Below are 19,660 nucleotides of genomic sequence, written 5' to 3'. Positions count from 1 at the left end.
ATGCTGTGCAGCGCTGCAGAAGGCTCTTCATTTTATTTTACTTGCTGCACCATTGTGATAGCTTATATCTCGCCGGACACCACTGGACATCTTGTAAATCCCCTCTGAGCACAGAGAATGCAGATGTTACTTCAACATTCATGCAACTGGCCAGCGCAGTATTGCATCCCAACCTTCAGAGAGCCCGGCCAAGCTCAACATTCCACTGATAGATGCTAATCCAGCATTCACGTTCATACGGTTCTAGGTTCAAGGGAACAAGGGCATGCCGTTCCTTGTGTTATCCAAGAGCAGCGACGACTCGATCAGTATCCACAGAGTTGTTCGCTGCCTTTTCAAGCTCTTGAAACACGTTGAACTTGAAAAGAAACGACTTTTACTTATTAGATTTAGAAAAACGTGATAACTGGGTATGCGCTTTCACACTTTTTAATGAGAAGACATATTGCCTCGCCGGCACTTTTATCCAGGGCCACTGAAATTATGCGGCCGGAGAGGGCCAAATTATGCAGCAGGCTGAGGAAATTATGCGGCAAGAAAAGGGAAATTATGCTCCATAATTTTGTCATTTTTAAAGTTGTTACCACTGTCCGGGCATGGGCTGCACCTCATTAGTCTCATCTCAACACCCAAATATTGCAATCAGCAACAGAAAAGTGACCAATCAGCTTTGCAAAGGGCCTTCCACTGGACAGCAACACGTGTTGTTGCGTTTATGGTAACTTTTGAACCGTATGAGCTAGAAACATTTTTTTAGTAAAATCTGCAGATTATGCAGCAGGTGATGAAATAAGTGGTAAATGCAGCAAATCTATAATTATGTAAAAATCGCATTGTCCGCTCAATTGCATAATTCCAGTGGCCCTCCTTTTATCCTTTACACTTCTCAGGTCATGCTGTCTATCGACTCAGAGGTTTGGAATAAAATTGCCAAATAAAAAATAGCTTATTTTTTTAAACACATCACTTTGATCAAAAACAATTGTTCCTTGTACAAGCACTAAAATATCCAGTATTATTGAAATAAAAACAAGTCCGCCATTTTGTCATAAGTTTACAAGACTAACGGAGATGCGTGATCAGTGTTACAATGAATCGTTCTCGCTGGTATTTTCTATTTTGTTGTAAGATTCTTTCATCTTTGCACCACCCTGCAAAACAAAGAAAGCTAAGCAGAGGCACAAGCAGCACAGAAAAAGGACCAAAACTCGTATCTCAATGCCTTTAGGTGAATCCTAGTGCTCCTGGCTGAATACATTTTTAAGAGAGGCTGAAGGAAAAGAAATACGCAGAAAGGCTATGTTTGAAGTCTCAAAATCCAGACTGCCCCTCTCATAAAAAGAGAACCCGGTGGTCGATGTACAGTTAATGATTTTGCTAAGTACAATTTTTGGAAAAATGTATATATTTCAGTTTATCTGTAGCTCTGCCCTGCCAATTAGCCACTTCAGCCCAATTTTTCCATCCTTTTATCTGCCTTCAGAATAAAACTCCAAAAGTATTTTTTCAACATGACGCACTTCTGAGGGATAACGGCTGTCTTATTTTTTTGTAGCTACGCTGCAGTCGTTTCAGGGGAAAAGAGCTAGGCACATCATACCTATCAGTGATTAATTTGAGCCGGTGTTTGCCAGTGGGGGGCACCGGCACTTATTTTTGAGGGCACGCACCTTCTTTTTACTGCATCAGGCAATTACTGCGAGCAAAAGACACCTATGGAAAAGACGGGAAAGCAAGACGGAAAAGCTTCACAAAGGGGAAAAGTGAAAAGCTGCACAAGTGAGCTGAAGGGCAAGGAGTGGTTGTAAATGGATTAAAGAGGCCCAAGATGGCTTTAGGATTACGCTGCCTCAGTAGTCAGTGCTCACACATTTAAATACATTTAAATGCAGTAGCCGCGTGTTTTAGAGGAGAGTTGTGAGCACCAGCACGTTTTATTTACAAATAAACCACTGATCCCTATAACTAGCTATTACCTGCCCAAGGTCACAGAAGCAGCTGTCAGTGAGTTTTGCACGTGTACTGACTGTTGCCTGACCTCAGTACATTATTTTGTGTGTTGGAAGTGAGGTGGGACTGGGACAAATACAGCCAAACTGCTTCACAAGTAATGCTCTTATTTTGACTAAGTAGGAAAACCGGGCCTCAAGTACTAATATTCCAAACAAGAAATCGTAAATTGTGAAAAATAACAATTTGCAATTGCAATTTCTTATTTACAGTGTATTATTATGGATTTGGAAGCAGTAGTTGCAATTTGTACACTGACCTCTACTGAAAGCATTGGTATTTTGCTAACCAACTTATATACTATATATATTAGTGGGTCACAAATTACTACCCACTACAAATAGCTAGAGTCATAGGCATGGTGGCCTGCTGGTTCAGCATACTACCTATCCTGTGCTTGCTTTTAAATAAAGCATTTTTTTCTTTTTAAATATGGTCCTTTTTCCAAGAAAGAAAACGAGATGTGTTTAACAAAATAAAAAAAAGGAAAATGTTACAGCCATTGCTTAGAAACAGGCGTTTATCCCAGGGGCCCCTCCATACTCCAAAAAAATAGTTTTGACACATTCACAAATGGGAAGGAGTCCAATGGGGATCCCTTTCTGTTTGTGAATAGTTACCACCTAATTTGACTTGAGGTAAAATAATATTTTCTCACTGGATTTGTGTTGCAAAACATTACTACATAACTTAAGGAATTAGTATTTGCAAAGCACACCCTTTACATGCTCCCATCCTATTACTGATTCTGTGTTTAGTCGCAAACCCAAATTGAGATGTGGTAACATATTACTGAATTGCAATTTGGGTTTTGAACATTTAAAAATAAAATGCTATTTTGTGGTTGTAGAGGCTCAGATTTGCCCTTTGCGACCGTAATATTGCTTTCTACATGAGGATCATAGGATCTGATTCGGAGTTTAGCAGACATCTGGTACTCCCAATTTGCATTTGAACAGTAGTCCTATACACTGTAAATGAGTGGGTGGTACATGCACCAAGCTCTAAGTAACATCCTTGGTACTTGCTAAAATTGAGGGCAATGTGTCCATTGACAATCCTACAAGTGAACCTCAACAACGAATGGAAGACGATCTAGAAACTCTATCAATCTGATTACCTGGGCCTCACCTTGCTTGCACCAGGCAGACATTGTCTCTCGGTGTAGTGAGCCTTTCGGGGTATAAATACGCATGGAAAGCCCTTTTAAATGAAACCCATGAAACCTTATCATCTGGTCTAGTGTCACTCACTCAGTTTGCACATGTAATAGCCATTGGCCTGCGCTATTCTTTGGTGTCAGCGATCGAAAGCACTCCTGTGCTGTCCCCCTCTTTCTGCATGTGATGCTGCTGAAAAAAAATGACCTTACAGTGTTTAGCAAAAAAGAATATAATTCGAAATAAATATATATTGAAAAACAATGATGTTCGTATCTCACCTACAACTAACTCAAGCAGAGAACCCATAGACAACAAAAGTGGATGTAGCCAAACTAGAGTAATTAGTGTGATGGTAATTTACAGGTGATGCCATCATTTTGAGGACACATTCATTTTGCAAATAGTTATTTGTAGCCTAGAAGAGATCTAGAAAACATCACTAAGCAGTCTTCATAGATCAATGTTAACATGGCTGCCATAGATCATACTGGGGCAAGAAGCAGGCGGGTCCTCAATTTTCCTAAGCACTTAAGAATGGCACTGGTTGGGGGCTGAGTGGGGGTGGAAGAAAGGGGTTCAATTTAGTGGGACAATCTTCCTAACTTTGTTATCAACACTACATTTAGTTGGCAGGTAAGCAAGAACAGGGAAATCATACAAATTAGCCAAAGAGATTCTGGGCCAGATTAGAATTTGGTGGATGGGATTACTCCGTCCCAAACATGACAGATATCCCATCCGCCATATTATGATTCCACTATAGCCTATGGAACTCGTAATACAGTGGACAGGATATCCATCACGTTTGTGAGGTGGTAACCCATCTGCCAAACTCTAAATCAGTTACGTCCTACAAGATTTTATAAGCAACCAAACATTCTTTACTTTGCAATGTTTTTATCCAAAGAAATTTGTAACAGATCAAGCATGTATGAATAGGCCTTTTTAGGGTTTGTGAAGGAAGTTATTTGTAAAAACAAATGAGACTCTTGTATTGTCATTACATGATTGTGCGAAAAATGTTTCTTATAACAGCAACCTTGGGTCACATGTCACATGTGTCTTCTGTTTTTATTAATAGGTATGAACACAAAGAAAATGAGAAAAAAATAGAAAAATGCAAACAGAAATATATGGATTGTTTGACAATCACATATTGCTATTTCAAATCTGCATGTACATAAGGCTTTGTATTATTTCTGTACTTTTTGTCAAGCAGTATTTCAAGGTAGCAACCATGACAGCCTTTTTCAATTTTAATTGTACAAATCTGTATGCCAAAGAAGAAAGGTCTAGTTTTTTTTTTTTCCAAGCAGACACATCTTGTTAATATATTAAAGATATGCAAAACTCACAGAACAATGTACTTTATGGTCTACATCTTCACATTTTTCCCAAATTGAGGTCTAGTGTATGGAGAATTTATTTTGCTTAAAATTATTTTTTATGGAAAGCTGTTTTGGATCATTGCTTCCTCTCTCAATACGTAAGTTTATCCACAGTCTCCGCCGATAGAGAAATACCCAACAAAGAGGCTTACATTCTAACAGCAAAACCTTCACTACCAGTCAAGAATGGGTGTTACAAAAACACAATCATCATGAGACAAATAGTATAAGAGATAGATAGATTATATATATATATATATATGTTTACGCACATACACATATTATAGTTAAGTTCTGAATTTACTATTACAATATCTTAGAAATTCAGCAGTTATAGTTAAAGTTATTTCAAGTAACTGTAACTTGTGCCCTTTTTAATCCCCCAATGTCCCTGGGACCTGGCCCACCTGGGGCAACAGAGAAGAAAAGGGCAGGAACCATGCATTTTTTTTTAAATCTCAGAAAAATCCACTGATTTTTCTGAGATTTTTTTTAAAAATTGCTTTTTAGCCCTGGCGGGGTCCGTGAGGGATCCCTAGACCAAGGCTAGGGGCTCAGGGTGACCCTACCTTGGCTCCTTTTAACTTTTCTAAACTTTTTTGTGGGACTCAGCTGCTAACACTTCCTTGTTGAAGCGTTGGCAATCAATCAGATATCAGCAGGGGGAACAGTTGGATCTGCGGTGGAACCGCGTCCCTAGATATCTATATATTTAAAACTCTGATACCTCACAAACTACTGAACAGTTTTACACCAAATCACAAAAAGCACGCTTTTTGGACCAAGAGCTAACTTTCTGCCAGTTTGGTGTAATTCTATCCAGCGATTCGGGCTGTAGTCGTTTTCAAAATACCTATGGGAAAATGCATTGGGAAAATGCATTTTGGGACCCCCTTTTCTTGGCCCCCTCTTGACGGATCTCCCTGAAACTTTCAAGACAGCAGCTGACCCTACTAAAGTATACGTTTTTAACATTTCGTGAAGATTCATCAAGTGGCGTCAAAGTTATTGGCAAAACAAAAAACACTCTTCCTATGGAAACCAGATACTAACTATAACTACCTATTTATTTGTATATATATATATATATATATATATATATATATATATATATATATGAAAGAAAGGATTGTCCTGATCAGCGTGTTACGGCGCACTTAATTCTCCGGTGGTGCTGGTTTGAGGCAGGACGACCATCTTTCAAAAAAACAAGATTCTCTTTCTGTTTTTACAAGAGAAAACCGCACTCTGTCGTTGTGCCAATAATTCTTAAACTTTTATTCCATTAGTGAGATCATGAACAAAAACAAACAGGAATCCCCTGACGCGTTTCGGTCTCACCGGACCTTGTTCACAGGTGTTTCCTTTGTACCAATTTAGCGCTTTAAATAAACTACCCAAAAGTAACAGAAAAAATACTACTAAGGTTACACCAAATTATCAAAAATTACTCCTTAACATCACAAAATATATACACTTTAAACTAAATCCTTTTTTATATATACACATTTACCAAATTGCAACAATGTTTTCACTGCAATCCAAGATGTATTTCCACTAAGTTCCACATTGCAATGTCTTCTGGTAGATGTGGTTTATAACATCTCGTTAAATCAAATGAGTTTTAAATATATTTTGTAAAATCTTATTTCAACGACTAAAAAAGATTTAGAAACAATTTTTTCGAGGTATATTAACAAAAAGCAGGGGCCCTCATTACTTTTTAATTTATATTTACATAGGAGTCATACTCATTTATTGCCTACAATAGCGCAAACCCCAAAATTCATTTTAAAAAAAAGAGAGAAGAGCCCACACTAAATCCTGCACCTCTGATTTGTCAATGTTAGTATTACGAAAATATTCCTTCAATCAACTTATATTTTTAGCGCCAAAAATGTATGTCTATCTGACAAATGTCAACGGAAGAAAAACACATCTCACAAAATGGTAGAAATAAATTCAAATAAATGAATGGCAACATATTATGAGCTACGAAGACCCTTTATAGGTGTACAAATAACTCTTCATCCTGATTTAAACCTAACGGGGTGAGAGATCGAATGTCTAGGATATATCTGGATTCCAATTGACGCGATTTCTTTTCTCTGTCACCACCACGTTCTGATTTGGGTACCTGATCAATTGCATAGAATGTCATAAGTTCCCACTTGCTGTCATGTTTCTGTTCCATATGTCTCGCTGTTGCATAGCTCCTATCTGTATTGACAGTTGCTCGAATATGTTCTAAAATTCGCTTTTTAGTCTCACATATGGTACTGCCAACATATTTCAACCCACAAGGACATTCAATTACATACACTGTGAATCGACTTTTGCAATTCAAATGCTTGCATATCACTCTCTCCATGCCAGTATTTGTTGAGTACTCTTTCTTATTCACCCCAATTTTACATGCCTTACAGCTACTGCATTTCCAAAAACCAGGTTTCTGTAACCAGTTTGCTTTTGTAGTTTGGAAATTACTGTGTGTTAGTTTGTCCCTTAGGTTTGCTGTTCTTCTGAAAGTCATTAGTGGGTATTGTCCCATGATTTCTCCCACTATTGAGTCCATTTGTAAAATTGCCCAGTGATTTTCCAAGATTTTACGAACTTGTGTAGCACTCTGTGAGTATGTTGTTATAAACCTCAACTGTTGTTGTTTGGCATGTTTAATAGCTAGGTTACCTCCATGAATTAGTTGTTCTCTTGATGATTGTTTCAAACGTTTCTTCGCCAAAGCTAAGCATTTTTTTGGATATTGTCTTGCCCGGAATCGAACCTCCGATAATTTCAAATGCTTCTCACACTCTTCCGGTTCTGAGCAAATTTTCTTTATTCGTAGAAATTCAACATAAGGGATATTCCACTTAGTTCGTGGTGGGTGAAAACTGTTAGCATGTAATATTGAGTTCGTGGCTGTTGTCTTTCTATGCAATGAGGTCTGAATTGTCCCCTCCTTAACATAAATTTCGGTGTCTAGGAATGTCACACGTGTTGCACTAATGTCGTAGGTGAAATTGAGTTTTACTGCATTAAAATTCAAGATCTTAAAATATTCATCAAATTCTGACTCAGTGCCATCCCAGATAAGAAAAAGGTCATCAATGAATCTCAGCCAGATCACTACTTTTTGTTGATAAATCTCATTTTCTTCTGCCCAAGCTATTCGTTGTTCAAACCAACCCATTGTCAAATTTGCAAAGTTGGGGGAAAAAGAAAAACGCATTGCTGTACCCTTTATTTGCAGATATAGTTGTTGGTTAAACAGGAAATAATTATTCGTTAGGCAAATATTAATCATTTCCAAAAGCATCTCATTGTGTTGATAAAAACGTATATTCCTTTGATTGAGGAAGAATTTGCATGCCAGGATCCCTATTTGATGCTCAATGTTTGTGTAAAGCGAAACCACATCCATTGTTACTAATTTATAGGTGTTCTGCCAAGGTATCCCTTCCAATTGTAACAGTAAGTCTCCTGCATCGCGTAAGTAGGAGTTCAGATTTCTTGCCAGAGGTGCTAGGAAGAAGTCTCTGTATTCTAACATGGGTTCTAATAGCGATGCTTTGGCTGATATGATTGGTCTACCCGGTGGATGTAGCAAATTTTTATGAATTTTAGGGAGGAAGTATATTGTTGGAATTACAGGATGTTCCACTAACAAAAATTTAGCCTCTACTTGATCAATGAGGCCTAGATCTTCCCACCTTGAAATACACAAATTTATCTCCTCCTTCAATTTTATTACTGGGTTCCCAATAGCATGTGCATAATAAGTTTTATCTGACAATTGCCGCATAGCTTCTTTCACATAATCCTGTTTGTTTTGTATTACAATGTTTCCACCTTTGTCCGCGGGTTTGATTTCCACCGTTGTTTCCATCTGAAGTCTGTGCAATGCCTGTTTCTCTGGTATGGTTAAATTCTCCTCTTTTTTGTTCCAATTCGTTTTATAAAGATCATGAATGACCATCTCTGCAAATAAATCTATTTTGTTCCCTGCTGCTAATACTGGGTAGAACTTGGAAGGTGGTCTTTTATCCGTCAGGCCCGCCCCAAGTGGTTTAACTATTTCAGTAACTTCCAGTGGTTCATTTCCCAGATCTAAATTCACCAAAGTCATCAACGTCTCTTTATCTCCCACAGTAAGATCATACTCCTGTGTTGGTAGGTCATTTCTCTCTTTCATTTTAGTTTCAGCAAAAGTTTTTGCAAGTTTGATTTTGCGTATATACTTATAAAAGTCTATTCGTGTTTGTACTAAATTCAAATCCGTAGAGGGACAGAATTGTAACCCCTATTTTAAAAAATTGCTTTTTAGCCCTGGCGGGGTCCGTGAGGGATCCCTAGACCAAGGCTAGGGGCTCAGGGTGACCCTACCTTGGCTCCTTTGAACTTTTCTAAACTTTTTTGTGGGACTCAGCTGCTAACACTTCCTTGTTGAAGCATTGGCAATCAATCAGATATCAGCAGGGGGAACAGTTGGATCTGCGGTGGAACCGCGTCCCTAGATATCTATATTTTTAAAACTCTGATACCTCACAAACTACTGAACAGTTTTACACCAACTCACAAAAAGCACGCTTTTTGGACCAAGAGCTAGCTTTCTGCCAGTTTGGTGTAATTCTATCCAGCGATTCGGGCTGTAGTCGTTTTCAAAATACCTATGGGAAAATTCATTGGGAAAATGCATTTTGGGACCCCCTTTTCTTGGCCCCCTCTTGACGGATCTCCCTGAAACTTTCAAGACAGCAGCTGACCCTACTAAAGTATACGTTTTTACCATTTCGTGAAGATTCATAAAGTGGCATCAAAGTTATTGGCAAAACAAAAATCACTCTTCCTATGGAAACCAGATACTAACTATAACTACCTATTTATTTGCACATATATATATATATATATATATATATATATATATATATATATATATATATGTAGTATATATATCAGACAACAGTTGAATTTAATTTTTACCAACATTTAGGAGGCCCATAGTCACTAAGTGTTGTCTCCAGCGATGGGTCTTACCTTCTGGCTATTAATCATCTTTGATGCTGGTTTCACCTAGGATACCAGGAAACTATTTTTGAAATGAATAGTCTTCTATGTACTGCCAGGAGGTCTTCACTAGCCAGCTGTTGTCATCACTTCAACCATCTTGAAATATATTTAGGGCCTCATTACAAGTACCACAGATTTACCACTGATTTAGATGCAGAGTAACAAAATGTATGACATGAATCCTTGCACCTACATCTATGTAAGAGGTCATCCATTGACTGATTACATGACTAGACTTAAAACCCAGGCAGACATCATCATACCAAAGAATATTCTGGAATATGTGTTGTTGCTAATTGTTAGCACTGCAGAATGTAGTGAAGAGAATTGTTCTTTTCTCTATACTGGAGGATCTCCTGTAAAGGATTATCTGGACTAGAATAGGGAATGAAATACAGACTCCTTTTACTGTATGAAAACACAAATATGGATTCCTACTCTGGGACAGATAATGGACCGTTTGCTGCTCTCACTTACCACGCTAAATAAGAACAGGGGGAAGTGCTGCAAGTCTGGGACAAGGGGTGCAATGGTCTGCTGGATCAGGGCAGGCTGTTAAGCAACATTAGTACTCCATTATCTCCCTTGAGCCAGAAGGCATCGAGTGGCGAGCTCAGCTGTATTCCTGCCTGCAGAGTTACAACTACAGATCCGCACCTATAAAATTGTGCCTGGTGCTTCCACAACCTGAATTACTAGGTTTTAGTAATATCACACCTGGTAATCTCAGACGTCCATCACTGGGTATCTCAGAATCATCCGGAGTTATGACCCCTGGAATATAGTGCCGAACAACTTCATAAGGAGGGCCTGAGTTTTTCGACAAAAACCTCTTAGGAAAATTGCGTCCTAGAGTTTGGTCCAGATTGCCTCAAAAGGGACAAGCCAGCCAGAATTCCCTAATGGTTAACATCTTGTCTGTGTTACTGCCATGCTGTTGATTTCTGTACTACCAGTGTCACCAGCATAAACATTTTATCGACAACATCAGGACGCGGGTGAAGAAGCTATAGTCTCCTTTGCTTCACAATTTCAAATGCATATATTTTTGGCATTTCCCTCTGCCTTTTTGGGTATCACAGAAAAGCCAGACACCTTGGCTTTGCCAAATTGTAATTTGGAAGATTTTTGTGGATGTCACACCCTGTAAGACTGTTTCAATAACTGTAACTGAGTTACCTATAACAATAACTTTATCTGTCTTATCAAGGCACTTTTTCATCCTATCTGGTAGATTCCCTCCAGCTGACAAGAATTTCGAGAACATTTAGGTCAAACTTAGTACTGGTCCAGAAAGAAGCCTCTTGAGGAGAGTGATGGCAGAATGCATATGAGGTTGTGACAGGAACATGACTGGAAAATGTTAGAAAAAAAGACTTAGCCCAGGTGAAATGTGATCTGGCTCCATGAAAGTGTCAATGGGTGGCGCATGATCGTATGCCTCTGGCAAAGGTAACATTATCCACTGTTTGGCCAAAAGCATAAGTATCTCAGGGGGTTATCCTAACACATGCACGTTCACGATTCTGCCCAGACCTAAGTGCAAAGTGTGATGAACTTGAAAATTATCAAATTAATCTTTTCCCTGGGACATGAAAAATGTGCCATCAACAGAACTCTAATCTGAAGGAAGCAAGATTCAGACCCACTACCCTGTCCTTATTGAACCTGGTGAAAGGCCCTGCGGTGCAAAGGACTTGAAGCTCTATGAGGCTCCTGGTCAATGACGTGCCCCCCAACAAGAAAGTAGACTTATTTTTGCATGAAGGCTTTGGCTAATGACATCTTTTTGAGATATGTATTGTGTAAGAAACCCGATTCAGATAGAAAGTTGCTTCCCTAGAAATGCAATACTGAAATTTGTGTAAAAGGATGCTTCTCACAGGCTGACAAAGAACCAGTAATTAGAGTGATCCAGTAACGAATCCAATGTGTTATATTTTCAGGACACGGATGTCCAATGATACTTAGAGTTGAGGGAAAGTAATTGAAGTTTTTGGAGAGAGGATGTTCTGACTTTGCCTGAGTTATCGTTCTTTTTAGCAAAAGGTTAAATTTGGTTTCCTCTAGTGGTGGCCTACGTACTCAGAAAATTGCTTTGAATTGGTTTTTAGTGTACGGATGACAACACTTTATGGATATATTGTACCAATCTCTGTTGACCTATGAAGCAGATCAAAACATTTAAGCAAAACTAGTTCTCTGGGAAGTAAACATTAGTCTGCAGAACAGACTTCTCATAAGTGAAGCAAAGGAAAGGTGAATATGTCATTGCAATTATATCATTTGATGGATAGTCAGCAAAGCCCTTTATTGAGAATTGCTTTAACCCCTTAGCTGCTGGCCATTTCCTTCCCCTCCCCCAGTGCTGAGCCCTTTTCTGGCTATTTGGGGTAGTTTGTACTTGGGACCCCATAACTTTTTGTCCACATAAGATATCCAAGCCAAATTTGCATCATTTGTTTCCAACATCCTGGGGATTCTAAAGATCCCCAAATTGTGTGTGTTCCACTGGAGGAGACCGAGAAATTACCTAAAATACAGCTAACATGTGGTTTTATGGGGAAACATGGGGAAAAAGTGCTCCAGAAGAAAGCATCTGGCTTTTCCCCTACGAATGGAATCAACAAAGGGTTTGTGGTGCTAAAATCATCATCTTCCCAGCTTTCAGGGACAGGCAGATTTTTATCAGAAAACCACATTTTTTAACACAGTTGTGGCATTTTACCAGGACATACCTAATGTTTACTATTTTTTGTGCTATCAGCCTCCTTCCAGTTAGTGACAGGAATGGGTGTGAAACCTTTGGTGAATCCTGGACAGCTAAACATTTCTGAGAAGAAGACAACATTCTGAATTCAGCAAGGGGTAATTTGTGTAGATTCTACAAGGTTTTATTATAGAAAGTAACAGTTGAAAAACAATATTAAAATAGAGTTGAAAAAACAGCCATTTCTGACTATTGTTTTCTTAAGTTACTTTTTACAGCTATGGCAGTATTTAAAGGGCTTGAAGGATCATCAATTACCGAAGGTACCCAGAGCCAATAAAAGAGCTGCACCTTGCAATGGGTTTTCATTGTATACCGGGCACACAGCAAATCATTTGGTAAAATATAAAGAGTAAAAAACAGGTATCAAGGAAACCTATGTATTTCTAAAACAGGCACAAGATATGGAGTTTAGAAGCAGTGATTATTTGCACATCTCGCAATTTCAGGGGTACTCATACTACAAGTGAATTGCAGGGCATTTCCCAAAATGCTCATTAAAGTATTACATGGTTGTTGGGTTGTCAATGAGGATCTGCACCATTCTCCATTTGATGGTAGGCGGGAATGCCTTCAGGGCCATGTGGTTCACCCAGAGATCTATGAGGTTTATGTGGAGCTGGCTCTCCACTGGAGAACAGAGGCCTCTGGTGTCCAACTCCCCCAAATGATGCCCTCCATCCTGTAGCAGTTAATCTGTCACAACGGTGAAGTTTGTGTAAGGAAGCAAGAGTGGCACCTGCCAACCAAAGAAGATCCAGAGCCATCTCCTATGAGATCTGAATGGAGTCAGAGTAGTAGCCCAGATTCTGAGTCCACTGAAACCAGAGGGTCCACTGCAAAGCTTGGTTATGCTATTTGGAGTGTGGGATAAGGATAATGCACAAGGAGTCCCTGTAGCCTTAGAGCTGTCCTCACTGAAACCCAGTGCTAAGTCCAAAACTTCAGGATGGCATCTTGAATGTCCTGGATTCGCTGCAGTGGTGGAAAGCATTGAATTTCCAAGACATCCCAAATGAAAGGAATCCTCTGTGTCAGGCTCAGGTAGGTCTGACAAAGATGTCAATACTTTGGCTGTCACATGGAGGTGGTCCAAAACTGACTGCTGCAATCCCACCTTGAGCAGCTAATCATGAAGTGGAGCACATGTATACTTTCGTTCCAGAGGTTGGTGGTGACCACTGCCACTTTCAAGGACACCTGAGGTGAAGCAAAAGGGAATCACAGCAAACTGGGCATGCTCTAACCCCACTGTGAAGCACAAATAACATCTATGGGACCGTAGGATGAGCATATGAAAATACAAGCCCTGAAACCCCAAGAAAACCACCAGGTTTTTCAGAGTCCAAAGCAGTATGAATCTGAGACAGGATGTGCATTTTGAACTTGTTTTCCCACAGAAATGCACTCATCCAGTATAGTTCTTAGGAATCCATCCTTTTCTGGTATGAAGAAATAGTGCAAATAGCATCCTTTGCTCTCTCCAAACCTGGTACCTGCTTGATGGCACCCTTGACCAGCAGCAGGTTGACTTCCTACACCAAGGTTGTGGAATGGTCACTCACAGTCACCCTGATGTGGGGGCAGGCCAATGGGGAAGGGAGGAGATGAAAGGTAGGGTATAGCCCCTTTAAATGACTTGTATGACCCAGACATCTGACCTGATGAATCAGCAGCTGCAGAGGAAATGTCATCACTTGCTTACAACAGGCTGAGTATGGGCCTGTTAAAGCAGCTTTGCAGCCACAGCAACAAGGGAAGAGGAATTAGTGAGGAGCTGTCCTTGCAGGTGCGATCTGCCTTGACAATGACACGTGCCTTGAAATGACTGGGCCTGCTGCTGTTACAAATGTTGGGAGGACTGGCATTGTTTGTAGGGCAATCCAGTGGAATAACCTCTAAACATCCTGTATTGTTGATGGAACTGATTGGTTGGGGAGAAGAGTTTGGTGGAACTAATTGGTTTCGGGGCAGGAGCCATCAGGCTTGTGCTTTTGCTCAAGGAATCTTAAATCATTCAAGTTCTGAATCTGCTTTCTGTCCAAACAGTTTACAGCCATCAAAAGGCATGTCCACAATGTACGCTAGCCCATTACTTGAAAACCTGGTTGGTCATAACCAGGCATGCCTTGTATGCACTACACTGGTGCCAACAGCTTTGCAAACACAGTCTGTGTTGTCTAAGAAAGCATGCTAGTCATACTTTGCTGTGCCCAGAAGGCACACTATGCTACAAGACCTTAAAACTGATCCAGCAAAAAAAATATTGTATTTCTGTAGTCACTAATCCAGTTTGATTGTCTCTCCGGAGGATTGTTGTGAAGGCATTAAAAGTGATCATATTTGCCTACGCCTGTACCACTAGGCTTTCAGGCATAGGATGCCTTATCTGAATATACAGCACAGGGAGACAGGTCAACTGACAATGGTCCCATCACAGCTTAGAGCATGTAGACAGTGGAATGTAAGGGCCTCATTGAATGGCACCTGTAAGTCTAGTTCTTCCACTGCCTAGAGCTACAGCAAGATTGTCACTTTCTTGATTTGGTAGCTCCGGAAGAGACTCTAGCTTAATCTCTGGAATCCTATCACCTCCTTGGCATTCTGTAAATAAAGCTATAGCCCATTGTCAGTATAGTAAGGGGGACTAGGTTGTCCGCATCCTCCTAATCATCAGTGTCACGAGGAACATTTTGCTTACCTTGAGCTATGTCAGTGCCGGGCCCAAATCAAGCCTCTAGTTTGCGATACTATTGAGTTGAGGCAGACATTGAGGATTAGAGTCTAGTTGCCCATTCATAGATTTGTAGTGTAACACACACCTTGGAGTGGCTTTGGGGTGGTCAAAGGTCAAATCCTTCTGTTGATGTCTCGGGCCTCTGCGGTCCATTTTGCACACTTCCGGTCTCATTTTACTCCTGGTGGTGAGATCTTGGCACCTGGAGCTCTTTCCTTAAGCTTTCTGGATTCCAAGGTGTCAAATTCAGCATGGAGCTGATTTCATTGGCTCCATGAGCCAGCTTTCCTGCTCAATTTCCTTTGGTGCTTCTCTCCTCCTTGGCAAAGAAGTCCAGTTCTTTTCTCCCACCTAGTCCTTAGGGTTTGTAAGGGGAACAGCTTTCCTGGTCCTGGAGATAACCCCAATGGTTGTGGGGCCAACTTTAGTCAGAGTCCCTACTCCAGATGGATATCAGGGGCTTCCGCCTTCCAGTTTTCCATGGCTGCTGCCTCCAGTCCTAGTGACCAGAAGAAAAACACAAACAAGGAAGAGCTCTCCACTTTGCGCAAGACCTTTTAAGCAGGACTGAACGTTCTGGAAGCGAGGCACCGCAGGCCTAACCTGGGGTGCCACATCACCTCTCTGCCCATGTCCCAACCCACCTGCACATCAAGCTGGGACAGTTTAAAATGGCATCACCCATGAGTCACTAGTCAATTCTCCTCTGGGGGCCTCAGCAATGCCCCTCAGTGACATCTCGGAGAGGGCCTTTACCAACAAATATTCAAATGGGAGCCCCTTGTGTGTTGGTTTCAGAGGTCTGAGCTCCCTCCTTTTTTCAGAGGGCTTAGACTGACCGATCCCAGGTACAGTGTGACAGCTATTTGATCAATACAGATCCTTCATCCCCATCCCTTTCATCCTCATCCCTTGTCTAGGGAGGTCTTTGTTCCTGCATCCTGAGAGGAATGTAGTTAACTTGGCACAAAAGGGTGACAAAAGGCCTGAGCGCTAATTCTGAGCTGAGACAAAGACATATGGCAATACTGGAAGACCCATAATTTGCCAATATCTATCTGGACTCTCAGATTTGGATTTGGCATGCAGATTGTATGTCTGTACCGGAGGCTAGGATTTAGCAGTTTTGCTTCCCTTTGGCCTACAGAGACCAGTGACCTATTCAGCTGGGGTGCAATGTAAAGTTTCCTAGCTATTGAGAAGGAAAGTTTCAATTCTATTAAGGCCTAGGAGGCGAAGCTTATGTATATCTTTTTCACTTTATTAAAATAGCAGTCATTTTAAAGATCACCACAATGTATAAACAAAAAAGATATACGAACTACACATCCCAGCAACTTCTGGGAAACAATAACCATGACTACAGCTGTCCAATCATATACGTATACAACCCTGTGATGTCCCTTCCTGTTCCTCTTTCTTCACTATTCATCAGTTACTGTCTGATTAATACTGCGCATTTTACTTGTGTTTTCTCTTTGATTGATAATAGGTGATTAAGGGATCACTGACTATGAACAGTAGGTGGCCTCACCCAATCAAGCTTCTTTACACCATCTGGGTGCTCTATGTGGTGTCGTTTCATGCCATCTGCAGTACCTGTAAGGCATGTCACACTTCTCAGCAGGGAAGCCCTGCAAGCTTCCAGAGAGCACAACACACAGAAGAGAATCCCCTCTAGGGCTTTCCTCTATGGATTCCATCAAGGAATTTCTTCCAACCATTGCCAGACACCATTTTGAAACAAGTCTTCCCCGTATGAGAAAGTCAGCTGTCTTCAGACCTTACCTTGTTTCCAATAAAGTATTTCAACAATAATCAAATTTATTGCTGGTCATTACTTATCAGCACTGGCGAGGGGGCTGCCCATATAGTAATAAAGGGCGTGTGTTTCTTTTCAGGGTTAAACATGCGCTGTGGTGCTCTCATGCTCTGAGATGGAATCCTTCAAGGACCAAGAGTACTCCAAATACTATTAGGAAGGAGCAACTGACAAATGGCCCACTGAGGAACAGTGCCTGCTTGAGGGGGTGGACTGGGAGTTAGACCATATCAAACACTTTCTTCTTTACAAGTGCAAATAAATAAATTAACGGAACACCTACCCAAGGTCTTTGGAGAAGACAACAAGGATGCAGTGGGAAGCCCCAGTGGGCAGTCTAGCAGACAGCGTAAAAAGGCTGCCAAGTGTGACACAGGGTACCAAGTAGGCTTTGAGAAGCTCAGCAGATTTTTGCCTAAAAGTGCGCACATGCTCAAACATACACATTACCGGGAGTGACATTGTCCTACAAATTTCCAACCCAGATCGAGGGTTTCCCGTACTAGGGGAGGGTGATCTGGACAATGATGGATCCTCTGAAGAGCAACAGGATGTAGATGACTACGGCGCCCTGGTATAAATGCAGCCCATTCATAGGAGGGAAACTTTAATCAGCCTGACATGTTTGAACCTGAGGATCTATTCCAGCCCCAGTCCTTAGAGTGGGCGCCTGAACAAAAAGTGGTGGATTATGTTGCGGACACAATAACCCATGGAAAAAAGGTAAGCGCTCGTTTAAGGGTGCAGTGTCCCTGACCTTCATTTCAGTGGAAGGTGAAGGGCCGCTCTGATGAGCGCTCCTTTAAAATGTGTACTTTCTACGGAAAGTATACAAGGGGCCCTAAGAAAGGGACTGATTGGTAGTGGAGGGGCTTCCAAGATAAACTCTTTGACATGGTGGGACCTCTCACCATGATTATAGAGCCAACGGAGCAATCCAAGACCTCAGGTACCCACATGACTATGGAAATTGTGGTTGGTTGGGCACAAAGGCCAATATTTCTTCCAACCAATGCAAACTGTACCCTTTCTGAAGAATCCTTGCTGATAAAGATAGATCCAAAACTAGGGGATCTGGCAACATCCGAGGAGGGACCATTGCCCGGGATAATCACTTCAGGAACTCAGTTGTGAAAGAACTGGGCACGTTTGTTGCTACCTTCTCTGCCTTAGGCAAGGCACAGACATCTATCAGGAAGATCTTCTCTTGGAAGGTTTTGACCGGGTCAGATGTGGAAGGGGCCACTCCTCCGGTCATCCTGATCAACCAGGCTCCTATAGGGGACAAGGCAAGAGAAACAATAGATGGCACAACAGATGCCAGGCAGAGTCTTTCTTCCCCTCTAGGAGAACCAGCAGTGGCGGAGTCAACAGAGAAAGCAGAGGTGGAGCGAACACCCCAGTGGGGCTTCTCTGATAAGGCTTACCCTTTTTCCACTCAAGAGCTATCAGAGGCTATGCTGGTTTGTAGACAAATGGAGGGAGATTTTGTCAGACTCATAGGTGATACAAACAATGCAGGGCTCCCACAGAGTTCTTTGGCTCCCCAGTCTAGATTTTCCAATCAAGGCCCTTACGTTTCTCAGATCAGGAAATTAATCTCATAGGCAACAAACTAAGGCCCATATTTATACTTTTTGAGACAGAACTGCGCAAACGCAGTTTTACATCAAAAAGTATAGCACCGGATTCCACCATTCCAAAACGCCAACTGGGTGCCAATTTTATGGAACCCCGCAAGCCAATGCTTCTGGTTGGGCTAGCGTCAAAAAAAATGGACGCTAGCCAGTTAGGGGTGGCAGTACGGGGGAAGGCGGTTTTGCCTCAAACAATGACGCTAGGCTGGTTAGAGGCAAAAAAAATGCAGTTAAACAGCCCAGCGTCATTTCCTGACGCAAAACCATCCATACCACATGACTCCTGTCTTATAAAAGACAGGAGTCATGCCCACCACCCTAATGGTTAGCACAGGGGACAAGTGTCTCCTGGGCATGACCATTGCCACCAGAACCATGTAGGGGGTGCCATTTCACGGCCCCCAATGGCACTTAAAAAAATAAAAATACTTTCCTCTACTTACCCTACTTACCTGGGATGAGGTCCCCCACTATCCTCAGATGTCCCTCTGGTGTGGGTGGGGGTGTTCCTGGGGCTTGGGGTAGGCACCTGTGGGATCTTTTCATGGTGTTTGACCATGGAAATGGGTCCACAGGTCTTGTCCAAAGGACCAATTTACAGGTGGGTACAACGGATCATGGCAGAAGCGGGAATAGACAAAGAAATTCAGGGTCCACTCCACTAGAGGCGCTAAGGCTTCTAAGCGAATTGAGGTAGGTGGTGGATTGTAGGATATTCCAAATGCAGCTGATTGGTCATCAGAATTTACCTTTAAAAAATTATATTTTAAACCCATTTCAGAGGCAGCAGTTTTCTTTAGCAAGAAAGCTTTAAACATGCATAAGCCTGGTCTCCGGTCCAGGCATAGAACATAAAAATGCTAGCCATTGAGAAGGAAAGTTTCAATTCTATTAAAGAGTCAGAGGCGAGGATTAACCCAACCAGAAATCTTGCAAAGGAAGATCCTTCTCCCAAGACCGATTTGAGTTGACAATAAGTAAGAAGCTTATTACAGTTCTATGATAGTGTTTCAATAGAAATTGATGCTTCATTTTTCATGATAAAAGTTAGGATGCAATATTCCCT

Source organism: Pleurodeles waltl, chromosome 11 (assembly GCF_031143425.1).
Source record: "Pleurodeles waltl isolate 20211129_DDA chromosome 11, aPleWal1.hap1.20221129, whole genome shotgun sequence".
Lineage (NCBI taxonomy): Eukaryota > Metazoa > Chordata > Amphibia > Caudata > Salamandridae > Pleurodeles > Pleurodeles waltl.
This window is presented reverse-complemented; position numbering follows the sequence as displayed.